The sequence below is a fragment of the Rhipicephalus microplus genome, unplaced genomic scaffold (assembly GCF_043290135.1).
Source record: "Rhipicephalus microplus isolate Deutch F79 unplaced genomic scaffold, USDA_Rmic scaffold_342, whole genome shotgun sequence".
Lineage (NCBI taxonomy): Eukaryota > Metazoa > Arthropoda > Arachnida > Ixodida > Ixodidae > Rhipicephalus > Rhipicephalus microplus.
Genome location: NW_027464910.1, coordinates 12501 through 25000, shown reverse-complemented (window position 1 = coordinate 25000; position 12500 = coordinate 12501). Strand labels below are relative to the sequence as shown.

The window sequence follows — 12500 nt, the reverse complement described above, 5'->3', positions numbered from 1 at the left end:
GAAGGCTCTCTTGATATGTGATCCGACCCTCAGACAGACGAAGCCAAGGGAAGACCCAAGGCCGCAATGTGCGTTCAAAGAATCAGTGCTCAGTGTGTCCTGCAATTCACACCAAGTCTCGCAGCTGGCTGCGTTCTTCATCGACCCGAGAACCGAGTGATCCACCGCTTAGAGTCGTGAAAAAGTGTTTGTTCAATTCCGTACAGTCAAAACCAAACGTTTCTGGCACTCGGCCAAACAGTGGCCAAGAAGGGCGCTTTTCAGCGCACGCTTGGACTCCAAAACTCTGCCGCGCCTTTTTCGGCTGCCGCAAATCGAGCAAACGGTGTGTTTCGGACGGCGTTTCGCTTCCGCTACTTGCGAGTGCTTTCGTGGTCCACCCCTCTATAAATACTCGGGAGGCGTCGAAGCCGGTTCTCCAAGCCGGACCCGTAGGTATCGTTGTGTGCTCGCTCTCATTGGCCCGCCTAACCAGAAAATGCCTGCGGTACACCCATTTGGATAAGAGTGCACGCAGATGCGGGCCTCGACGGCTACACATTTCCTCGGGCGGCCGCCTCCCGGCCTCCGTGGAGCGCGGGATGCACGGTCCCATCGACAAGCCTCTCCCGTTTTTACCGTGGCGTCGCGGTTCACCACGGCGGGCGGGTCGGTCTCCTCCGCATAAAAAGGGGGACCCCCGCTTTTTGTTCCACGAAATCGCACAAGCTTTTTTCGCATCCACGGTTTGCCACCGCACACCAAAATGCCGATCCGGCTGCCTACTTTAGCCAACAGGTGGAGCCAGGCGCGCCGTACTTGCGCGGCACTTCCCACGTCCACCGAAGTCGGTGCCAAGGACCACTTTCGGCGCCGGAGCCGCGTACGAGCCTACTCGAGGCGGAAGAACGAAGCCAGCAAGGGCCTGGCCGCAAGTGCGTTCAATTGTCGGGACGTCCAAGTCCCTCGTTCTTCCGTGCTTCCTCTTTCGGCAAGTCGTTGCGGCACCTTCCCAAAGCGCGCAGACCCGCTAATCGCGACGAGCGCGACGTGGCCGTGCCGCCTTTCCCTCGGCAGCAAGCAAAACGCCTGGCAACGTCGACGCTCCCCTAACCGCGATCTCGCACCGTGTTTCGTGTGGCGAATTCAAAAGCCGGCCGGCGCTGCTGCAACCATTACGGTCGGTACGCATACGCCGCGGAGGGCGGGACGGTCATCGGAGCGTGCGGTTCCTCCATCGAGTACTGCGCACCTCGGCCGTCGCATCGCCGTGCCATGACCGGCCGCGCGTCAACGCGAACCGGTGCCAGCGAGATCCCTCGCCTGCAAGAACCGACCGGCAGCCTCCGTCACCCGAGGACGCGGAGGCGCTTGCCGCGGACGGCGGGACGGTATGCACTGGTGCACAGCGGACCCGTCACATCGCCAGTTCCTTGACCGACCGCCGACGCTTGTGCCGTTCCTCTCGTACTTGGCAGTCGCCGCGCGATTGTCGGGTCTCGTTCTTGCACGCTCGAACGGTCGGGAGGGCACTCGGCTGGCGTTTCGGGAACGCGCAGCCTCGCCTTCTACCGACGTAACCACGACTCGCCGTTCGCGCTCCGCCGCTCCTGTTTACAGTACTAGGCGGTCCCGCAGCGGTCGGGTCGCGCATTTCGAGCGCTTCGAGCCACGGTGCAGTGGCGGGTCGAAAGCCGACCTATGAGTGCGTTGCGCCGTTTGTACCCGCGTCCGCCACCTGGCCGACCGTCCAAGGTCGCGGTGTTGGCGTCCGCTGGGCGCAACAATTTGTCACGGGGTGCCGCTCCACATTCAGGCAGCCCCGTGGGGAAAAGCCGACCCCGCGTCCAAACGGGGTCAGCGGCAGAAAGTGTCGGGCGCAGACGCAGCTGAGGCGCTCACCCTTCACAATCCGTTAATGATCCTTCCGCAGGTTCACCTACGGAAACCTTGTTACGACTTTTACTTCCTCTAAATGATCAAGTTTGGTCATCTTTCCAACAGACCGGCGCAACCGAAAGGCCGCGCCGGACATCGGTCCGAAGACCTCACTAAATCATTCAATCGGTAGTAGCGACGGGCGGTGTGTACAAAGGGCAGGGACGTAATCAACGCGAGCTTATGACTCGCGCTTACTGGGAATTCCTCGTTCAAGGGGAACAATTGCAAGCCCCTATCCCAATCACGAAAGAAGTTCCACGGGTTACCCAGTCTTTTCAGACAGGGATAAAGACACGCTGCTTCCTTCAGTGTAGCGCGCGTGCGGCCCCGGACATCTAAGGGCATCACAGACCTGTTATTGCTCTGTTTCGTGCGGCTAGGAGCCGCTTGTCCCTCTAAGAAGGTTGTAAGGTGCTGGGAACCCCGCACCTATTTAATAGGCTAGAGTCTCGTTCGTTATCGGAATTAACCAGACAAATCGCTCCACCAACTAAGAACGGCCATGCACCACCATCCACCGAATCAAGAAAGAGCTCTCAATCTGTCAATCCTCCCAGTGTCCGGGCCGGGTAAGTTTTCCCGTGTTGAGTCAAATTAAGCCGCAGGCTCCACTCCTGGTGGTGCCCTTCCGTCAATTCCTTTAAGTTTCAGCTTTGCAACCATACTTCCCCCGGAACCCAAATACTTTGGTTTCCCGGAAGCTGCCCGCCGAGTCATTTGAGTAACTCAGGCGGATCGCTGGTTGGCATCGTTTATGGTCAGAACTAGGGCGGTATCTGATCGCCTTCGAACCTCTGACTTTCGTTCTTGATCAATGAAAACATTCTTGGCAAATGCTTTCGCAGTAGTTCGTCTTGCGACGGTCCAAGAATTTCACCTCTAGCGCCGCAATACGAATGCCCCCGTCCGTCCCTCTTAATCATTACCTCGTATTCCAAAAACCAACAGAACAGAAACGAGGTCTTGTTCTATTATTCCATGCAAGTTTATTCAGGCGACTCGCCTGCGTTGAGCACTCTAATTTTTTCAAAGTAAAAGCACCGGCCATCTCGAGGCACACAATGAAGTGCACCAAGAAAGAACCGGCATGATGTTCAGTCCGAGCCGTCGCATCGGGTAGATGCACTACTCGTCTGGAACTGAGATCCAACTACGAGCTTTTTAACCGCAGCAGCTTTAGTATACGCTATTGGAGCTGGAATTACCGCGGCTGCTGGCACCAGACTTGCCCTCCAATTGATCCTCGTTAAAGGATTTAGAGTGTACTCATTTCAATTACGGGGCCTCAAAAGAGTCCCGTATTGTTATTTTTCGTCACTACCTCCCCGTGCCGGGAGTGGGTAATTTGCGCGCCTGCTGCCTTCCTTGGATGTGGTAGCCGTTTCTCAGGCTCCCTCTCCGGAATCGAACCCTGATTCTCCGTTACCCGTAACAACCATGGTAAGCAAGTAACCTACCATCGAAAGTTGATAAGGCAGACACTTGAAAGAAACGTCGCCGGCTCGTGGCCATGCGATCAGCACAAAGTTATCCAGAGTCACCACACAATACGGGCCGAAACCCGATCGATCTTGGTCTAATAAAAGCACCCGTTACCCAAAGGGCTCCAGGCTCACTGCATGTATTAGCTCTAGAATTGCCACAGTTATCCAAGTAGGAAGAAACGATCTAAGGAACCATAACTGATTTAATGAGCCATTCGCGGTTTCGCCTTATTTCGGCATGTACTTAGACATGCATGGCTTAATCTTTGAGACAAGCATATGATTACTGGCAGGATCAACCAGGTAATCGTTCGACTGCGCGTCCGTCCTCGCCCTCGGCGGGCCGGACGCAGTCTGTGTGCGGCGGAGGCCACCTTCAGGCGCCCCAACACGCTTATTTTGCACTCCGAGATGACGGCGTTCGAGCTCGCTACGGCACAACCTTCCCGAAAGACGAGTGGGAGCCGTGCGGCAAGAAGCACGTTCATGCTCGCTCTTTTTCGTTGCATCGACTCGGTCGCGCCGTGCGGGTTGCCCAAGCCCGCTGCACTGTCGGTGGACCGGCCGGAACTAGCAACGGAGCCGAGACTGCAAAGCCGCCAGACGACGGGTCACGCCCGCGTCTTCGGCGCTTTCGCATCTGAATCGCCCGAGGACGACACGGAACACACCTCGATATCGTGGTAAAACGGCACCGTCCGACAACCAGCCCCTAACGCATCAAGCGGATGAGGCTGCAGACGACTGCCGTGGATTCCCCTGGAGCAGACCCGAGGACACGCTTGACGAGGCCGAAGCCCGCCGCATATCAGACACCCGGTCGCTTTCGCGTACGCCGCTCACGAGAACCCCCACATAATAGCAGCGATAAGTACCCAGACCTCCTTGGGCCCTAATACGAGCGTACTCGAGAAAATTTCACCGCGGGTGTGCCCCGAAACGTGTGGCATGTTGAGCGTGCCACAAGTCTACGTCGCTCTCAAACCCGCCGAGGTCGTAGAATTTGCGACCCTACTCACGAAATTCCCACCGAGGATACGGCCGCAAACGTACCGCACCTTGGGTAGGCCACGAGTTTGTGCAACACTACGCTGACGGCACAGCACCGAGGTCGTGCGCGCACGCACGGGAAAATTCCGCCGCGGTTTCTGCCGAAAACGTGAGGCACCACGACTCTCCGCAAGTTCGCGTCGACTGCGAAAGACCGAAGTCGTGAACGACGTGTCCGCTACTCGCCGCCGACACGCTGGACACCAAACGTACAACGACTCGACGGCGTCGTAGAGGCCCACGACGCGGTTTTCCTTAACGACGTCTCGGCGTGGCACCGACAGGTTAGAACGGCCGACCAACGTTCCCTGTCCGCCGTTCGGCTCAGTCGAAGGGCTCGGCGACTTCGGCAACGCTGCGAAGCCGCACGGTGACGCACGCCATGTCCCCATTTTTTTTTTCTTTCTGCGTCTGCCGGGGTGCCCCTATAATAGCAGCGATAAGCACCCAGACCGCCGTGGGTCGCTCGCCCCGGCTGACGTGGTTTTTCGTACTCCTGCGGCGGTCGCCGTCAAGCACGTCCAAATACGCTACTTTCGTGGGCGCATTCACGCTCTTTCGCTTCGCCGGAGTGCCAGCACTCACTCTGCCAAAAACGGCGAACATCCGAGCGGCGGTTCCCACTTTTGCGTCGGCGTCGCAAACCCCGCCCCGGCAGACGAGGTTTGCCGTACTCGTGCGACGGTGGCCGGCGGGCACGTCGAAAGACGCCGATATCGTGCGCGAATTGGCGCACCTTGGCTTCACCGGAGTGCCGCCACTGACTCCTCCAAAAACGGCGAAGATCCGAGCGGCGCTTCCCACTTTCGCATCGGCGTCCCGAACTCCGCCCCGGCTGACGCGGTTTACCGTACTCGTGCGACGGTCGCCGGCGAGCACGTGGAAAGACGCCGATATCGTGCCCGAATCGGCTCCGTTCGGCTTCGCCGGAGTGCCAGCACTGGCTCGGCGAAAGACGACGAACATCCGAGCGACGGTTCTCACTATTGCGTACGCGTCGCAAACCCCGCCCCGGCAGACGCACTTTGCCGTACTCGTGCGACGGTCGCCGGCGAGCACGTAGAAAGACGCCGATATCGTGCCGGAATCGGCCCCGTTTGGCTTCGCCGGAGTGCCAGCACTCACTCGGCCACAAACGGCGAACATCCGAGCGGCGGTTCCCACTTAGCCGTCGGCGTCCCGAACTCCGCCCCGGCAGACGCGGTTGCCGAGCTCGTGCGACTAGCGACCGCGAAGCCGTCTCGCGACGCCGCTTTCGTGCGCGGCTCCCACTGCGACCTGGGTCACCCGAGGTCGACGAGCAAAAAAGAATGTCGAAAAAAATTTTTTTTTTTTTTTGCGTCTGCCGGGGTGCCCCTATAATAGCAGCGATAAGCACCCAGACCGCCATGGGTCGCTCGCCCCGGCTGACGTGGTTTTTCGTTTTCCTGCGGTGGTCGTCGTCAAGCACGTCCAAACACGCCACTTTCGTGGGCGCATTCGCGCTCTTTCGCTTCGCCGGAGTGCCAGCACTCACTCTGCCAAAAACGGCGAACATCCGAGCGGCGGTTCCCACTTTTGCGTCGGCGTCGCAAACCCCGCCCCGGCAGACGAGGTTTGCCGTACTCGTGCGACGGTGGCCGGCGGGCACGTCGAAAGACGCCGATATCGTGCGCGAATTGGCGCACCTTGGCTTCACCGGAGTGCCGCCACTGACTCCTCCAAAAACGGCGAAGATCCGAGCGGCGCTTCCCACTTTCGCATCGGCGTCCCGAACTCCGCCCCGGCTGACGCGGTTTACCGTACTCGTGCGACGGTCGCCGGCGAGCACGTGGAAAGACGCCGATATCGTGCCCGAATCGGCTCCGTTCGGCTTCGCCGGATTGCCAGCACTGGCTCGGCGAAAGACGACGAACATCCGAGCGACGGTTCTCACTATTGCGTACGCGTCGCAAACCCCGCCCCGGCAGACGCACTTTGCCGTACTCGTGCGACGGTCGCCGGCGAGCACGTAGAAAGACGCCGATATCGTGCCGGAATCGGCCCCGTTTGGCTTCGCCGGAGTGCCAGCACTCACTCGGCCACAAACGGCGAACATCCGAGCGGCGGTTCCCACTTAGCCGTCGGCGTCCCGAACTCCGCCCCGGCAGACGCGGTTGCCGAGCTCGTGCGACTAGCGACCGCGAAGCCGTCTCGCGACGCCGCTTTCGTGCGCGGCTCCCACTGCGACCTGGGTCACCCGAGGTCGACGAGCAAAAAAGAATGTCGAAAAAAATTTTTTTTTTTTTTTTGCGTCTGCCGGGGTGCCCCTATAATAGCAGCGATAAGCACCCAGACCGCCATGGGTCGCTCGCCCCGGCTGACGTGGTTTTTCGTTTTCCTGCGGTGGTCGTCGTCAAGCACGTCCAAACACGCCACTTTCGTGGGCGCATTCGCGCTCTTTCGCTTCGCCGGAGTGCCAGCACTCACTCTGCCAAAAACGGCGAACATCCTAGTGGCGGTTCCCACTTTTGCGTCGGCGTCGCCAACCCCGCCCCGGCATACGCGGTTTGCCGTACTCGTGCGGCGGTGGCCGGCGGGCACGTCGAAAGACACCGATATCGTGCGCGAGTCGATGCTTCTTGGTCTCGCAGGAGGGCCGCCACTCACTCCTGCAAAAACGGCGAAGATCCGAGCGGCGCTTCCCACTTTTTCGTCGGCGTCGCAAACCTCGCCCCGGCAGACGCGCTTTGCCGTACTCGTGCGACGGTCGCCGGCGAGCACGTCGAAATACGCCGATATCGTGCCCGAATCGGCCCCGTTTCGCTTCGCCGGAGTGCCAGCACTCGCTCGGCCAAAGACGACGAACATCCGAGCGACGGTTCCCACTATTGCGTACGCGTCGCGAACCCCGCCCCGGCAGACGCGGTTTGCCGTACTCGTGCGGCGGTGGCCGGCGGGCACGTCGAAAGACGCCGATATCGTGCACGAATTGGCGCTCCTTGGCTTCACCGGAGTGCCAGCACTCACTCGGCCAAAAACGGCGAACATCCGAGCAGCGGTACCCACTTAGCCGTCGGCATCCCGAACTCCGCGCCGGCTGACGCGGTTGCCGAGCTCGTGCGACTAGCGACCGCGAACGCGTCTCGCGACGCCGCTTTCGTGCGCGGCTCCCATTGCGACCTGGGTTACCCGAGCTCGACCAGCAAAAAAGAAGGTCGAAAATTTTTTTTTTTTCTGCGTCTGCCGGGGTGCCCCTATAATAGCAGCGATAAGCACCCAGACCGCCGTGTGTCGCTCGCCCCGGCTGACGTGGTTTTTCGTACTCCTGCAGCGGTCGCCGTCACGCACGTCCAAATACGCCACTTTCGTGGGCGCATTCGCGCTCTTTCGCGTCGCCGGAGTGCCAGCACTCACTCTGCCAAAAACGGCCAACATCCGAGCGGCGGTTCCCACTTTTGCGTCGGCGTCGTAAACCCCGCCCCGGCAGACGCGGTTTGCCCTACTCGTGCGACGGTCGCCGGCGAGCGCGTCGAAAGACGCCGATATCGTGCGCTAATTGGCGCTCCTTGGCTTCTCCGGAGTGCCGCCACTCACTCCTCCAAAAACGGCGAAGATCCGAGCGGCGTTCTCCACTTTCGCATCGGCGTCCCGAACTCCGCCCGGGCTGACGCGGTTTACCGTACTCGTGCGACGGTCGCCGGCGGGCACGTCGAAAGACGCCGATATCGTGCCGTAATCGGCCCCGTTTGGCTTCGCCCGTGTGCCAGCACTCACTCGGCCAAAAACGGCGAACATCCGAGCAGCGTTTCCCACTTTCGCATCGGCGTCCCGAAGCCCGCCCCGGCAGACGCGGTTTGCCCTACTCGAGCGACGGTCGCCGGCGATCACGTCGAAAGGCGCCGAATTCGTGCACGAATCGATGCTTCTTGGTCTCGCAGGAGGGCCGCCACTCACTCCTGCAAAAACGGCGAAGATCCGAGTTGCGCTTCCCACTTTTTCGTCGGCGTCCCGAACTACGCCCCGGCTGACGCGGTTTACCGTACTCGTGCGACGGTCGCCGGCGGGCACTTCAAAATACGCCGATTTCGTGGGCGCATTCACGCTGTTTCGCTTCCCCGGAGTGCCAACACTCACTCTGCCGAAAGCGGCGATCATCCGAGCGGCGGTTCCCACTTTTGCGTCGGCTTCGCAAACGGCGCCCCGGCAGACGCGCTCGTGCGACGTACTCGTGCGACGGTCGCCGGCGAGCACGTCGAAAGACGCCGATATCGTGCTCGAATCGACCCCGTTTCGCTTCGCCGGAGTGCTGCCAGTCACGGCGCAGAAAACGGCGAACAAGTGTTTTTTTTTTTTTTTTCCTAGAATTTGTGTTATAGAAGGCACATTTGATATCGGACGATAATTTTCAACTTTATCACGCGCACCGATTTTCGTGTAGAGGTTTGCAAGTTTATGGGAATTTCTCCACTTGGAATAATGCGATTTAGTAGTACTACGAGAACTTCATGGATGTACTCAAGGGTACGGGGCAAGTCAGTTACGTCAACACCTGCAGATTTTTTACACTTCAAACTGAAAATTGTTGGTTGTGAGTCCTCGTGTGATATTAAAGGCCGATTCGCTAACACATAGAACAAAGAAAGAAAGGAAGAAAAAACGCCCGCGCTCGCTCAAGAAACCTGGGTTCGCAACAAGTGGCAACAACAAGCAACCGAGCGAGTGCGCCAAAACCCGTGGCGGCCGAACAAACGCGAAGTCCCAACCGCGTCAGCCGGGGCGGCACGGGACAGGAAAAATCACTTCAGCCGGGGCGGCGGGGCACCGAATAAACCTCGTCACCTCGTCGCAGGATAAAAGAGGAAACAAAAAGTCTAAACAGCGTCTGCTGGAGCGAATGCGTAATAAAACAACAACAACAACAAAAAAAAAAACACCCGCGCTCAAGAAGTCTGCAATCACCACAAAAGGCGACTGTGACCGAGCAGCGTCAGCCGGGGCCGTGCGGAAACGGAAAAACCGCGACTACCGGGGCGTCGAGGCACCGAAAAATCCACTTCAGCCGCGGCGAAAAAAAAAACAAAAAGAAAGACGGAGGGGGGGGGGGAACCACGTCTGCCGGGGCGAAGGAAAAAAAAAAACGCGTCTGCCGGGGCGAGCCCGGGTGCGGCACCACCGGGAAAACTGTGGCAAACAGACATGGCGATCGAGTGAGTGGGCCGCCAGCCAGGCTCAGCCAAAAAGTGCAAAGTCCGAACTGCGTCAGCCGGGGCGGCAAAAACCACGTCAGCCGGGGCGGCGCAAAAAACCGCGTCTGCCGGGGCGGCACGAAACCGCGTCAGCCGGGGCGGCGCGAAAACTGCGTCAGCCGGGGCGAAAGAAAAAAAAAAAAAAACGCGTCTGCCGGGGCGAGCCCGGGTGCGGCACCACCGGGAAAACTGTGGCAAACAGACATGGCGATCGAGTGAGTGGGCCGCCAGCCAGGCACAGCCGAAAAGTGCAAAGTCCGAACCGTGTCAGCCGGGGCGGCAAAAAACCGCGTCAGCCGGGGCGGCGCAAAAAACCGCGTCTGCCGGGGCGGCACGAAACCGCGTCTGCCGGGGCGGCGCGAAAACTGCGTCAGCCGGGGCGAAAGAAAAAAAAAAACGCGTCTGCCGGGGCGAGCCCGGGTGCGGCACCACCGGGAAAACTGTGGCAAACAGACATGGCGATCGAGTGAGTGGGCCACCAGCAAGGCTCAGCCAAAAAGTGCTAAGTCCGAACTGCGTCAGCTGGGGCGGCAAAAAACCGCGTCTGCCGGGGCGGCACGAAACCGCGTCAGCCGGGGCGGCGCGAAAACCGCGTCTGCCGGGGCGGCACGAAACCGCGTCAGCCGGGGCGGCGCGAAAACTGCGTCAGCCGGGGCGAGCCCGGGTGCGGCACCACCGGGAAAACTGTGGCAAACAGACATGGCGATCGAGTGAGTGGGCCGCCAGCCAGGCACAGCCGAAAAGTGCTAAGTCCGAACTGCGTCAGCCGGGGCGGCAAAAACCGCGTCAGCCGGGGCGGCGCGAAAACCGCGTCTGCCGGGGCGGCACGAAACCGCGTCAGCCGGGGCGGCGCGAAAACTGCGTCAGCCGGGGCGAGCCCGGGTGCGGCACCACCGGGAAAACTGTGGCTAACAGACATGGCGATCGAGTGAGTGGGCCACCAGCCAGGCTCAGCCAAAAAGTGCTAAGTCCGAACTGCGTCAGCCGGGGCGGCAAAAACCGCGTCAGCCGGGGCGGCGCAAAAAACCGCGTCTGCCGGGGCGGCACGAAACCGCGTCAGCCGGGGCGGCGCGAAAACTGCGTCAGCCGGGGCGAAAGAAAAAAAAAAAAACGCGTCTGCCGGGGCGAGCCCGGGTGCGGCACCACCGGGAAAACTGTGGCAAACAGACATGGCGATCGAGTGAGTGGGCCGCCAGCCAGGCACAGCCGAAAAGTGCCAAGTCCGAACTGCGTCAGCCGGGGCGGCAAAAAACCGCGTCAGCCGGGGCGGCGCAAAAAACCGCGTCTGCCGGGGCGGCACGAAACCGCGTCAGCCGGGGCGGCGCGAAAACTGCGTCAGCCGGGGCGAGCCCGGGTGCGGCACCACCGGGAAAACTGTGGCAAACAGACATGGCGATCGAGTGAGTGGGCCGCCAGCCAGGCTCAGCCAAAAAGTGCCAAGTCCGAACTGCGTCAGCCGGGGCGGCGCAAAAAACCGCGTCTGCCGGGGCGGCGCGAAAACCGCGTCTGCCGGGGCGGCGCGAAAACTGCGTCAGCCGGGGCGAAAGAAAAAAAAAACGCGTCTGCCGGGGCGAGCCCGGGTGCGGCACCACCGGGAAAACTGTGGCAAACAGACATGGCGATCGAGTGAGTGGGCCGCCAGCAAGGCTCAGCCAAAAAGTGCCAAGTCCGAACTGCGTCAGCCGGGGCGGCAAAAAACCGCGTCTGCCGGGGCGGCACGAAACCGCGTCAGCCGGGGCGGCGCGAAAACCGCGTCTGCCGGGGCGGCACGAAACCGCGTCAGCCGGGGCGAGCCCGGGTGCGGCACCACCGGGAAAACTGTGGCAAACAGACATGGCGATCGAGTGAGTGGGCCGCCAGCCAGGCACAGCCGAAAAGTGCTAAGTCCGAACTGCGTCAGCCGGGGCGGCAAAAACCGCGTCAGCCGGGGCGGCGCAAAAACCGCGTCTGCCGGGGCGAATGCAAAAAAAACAAAGAAAAAAGCCCGCGCTTAATCAAAAGAAAACAAAGAAAAAAGCTTGCGCTTAATCAAAAGAAAACAAACAAAAAAAGTTCGCGCTTAAGCCTGGCGGTGGAACCACCGGGGCAAACAGACCTGGCGATCGAGTGAGTGGGCCGCCAGCCGGGGTGAGCCAAAAAGTGCAAAGTCGGAACCGCGTCAGCCGGGGCGGCGCGAAAACCGCGTCAGCCGGGGCGGCGCAAAAACTGCGTCAGCCGGGGCGGCACGGAAAAACGAAAACCGCGTCAGCCGGGGCGGCACGGAAAAACGAAAACCACGTCAGCCGGGGCGACATCAAAATGAGGAAAAAAAAAAAAACTGCCTTAGGACACCTGCGTACACTTTCATGCGTTTGGGCATATCTCTCTGTAACACGCGCGCCCCTCGTTACGCGCGGCACTCTGTTTTCTCCGACACCCATATTTCGGCGGCATGTGGCACGCGCGCCCGTCCCTACGCACGGCACACCGCAGTGCTTTCTCGATATTTTTCTTTTCCTCCAACACCGTCATCTATAGGCTTTTAGTGACCTGTTGCTCGTGGCAAAAGTTCGCTAGCTCTGACACCTCTTGCATGCGCACCGTTTTTGCGCACGGTGCTATGCCGCAAAGCACGGCAGTCGCATGCGTTTCTCTCAGGCACCTCTTTTTTGACACAACGCTGTGGTGCTTAGAAACACACCCGCCGCTTTTGCGCACAGAACTCCACCGTACAGCACGGTAGTCACGTTTGTTCCACACGAACAGCAGTGTGCATCGTGCTACGACACTTTGAAAGCTTTTTCTTCCGAGTCTCGACCGCGCTGTTCCTTTCGTACTTGGCGCGGTTTTGGGACCAGCT

The 12500-nt window shown here is 60.2% G+C and overlaps 2 non-coding genes across 2 annotated transcripts; both read right to left on the bottom strand.

Annotated features, from left to right (window-relative positions):
• Nucleotides 1–23: 23 nt before the first annotated feature.
• On the bottom strand, nt 24–176 carry LOC142793859 (5.8S ribosomal RNA). The gene has a single exon (XR_012891877.1). It is a non-coding gene; the product is annotated as a 5.8S ribosomal RNA (ribosomal RNA).
• Nucleotides 177–1895: 1719 nt separating this feature from the next.
• Nucleotides 1896–3710, bottom strand: LOC142793861 (small subunit ribosomal RNA). The gene has a single exon (XR_012891879.1). It is a non-coding gene; the product is annotated as a small subunit ribosomal RNA (ribosomal RNA).
• Between the last annotated feature and the right edge of the window lie 8790 nt (nt 3711–12500).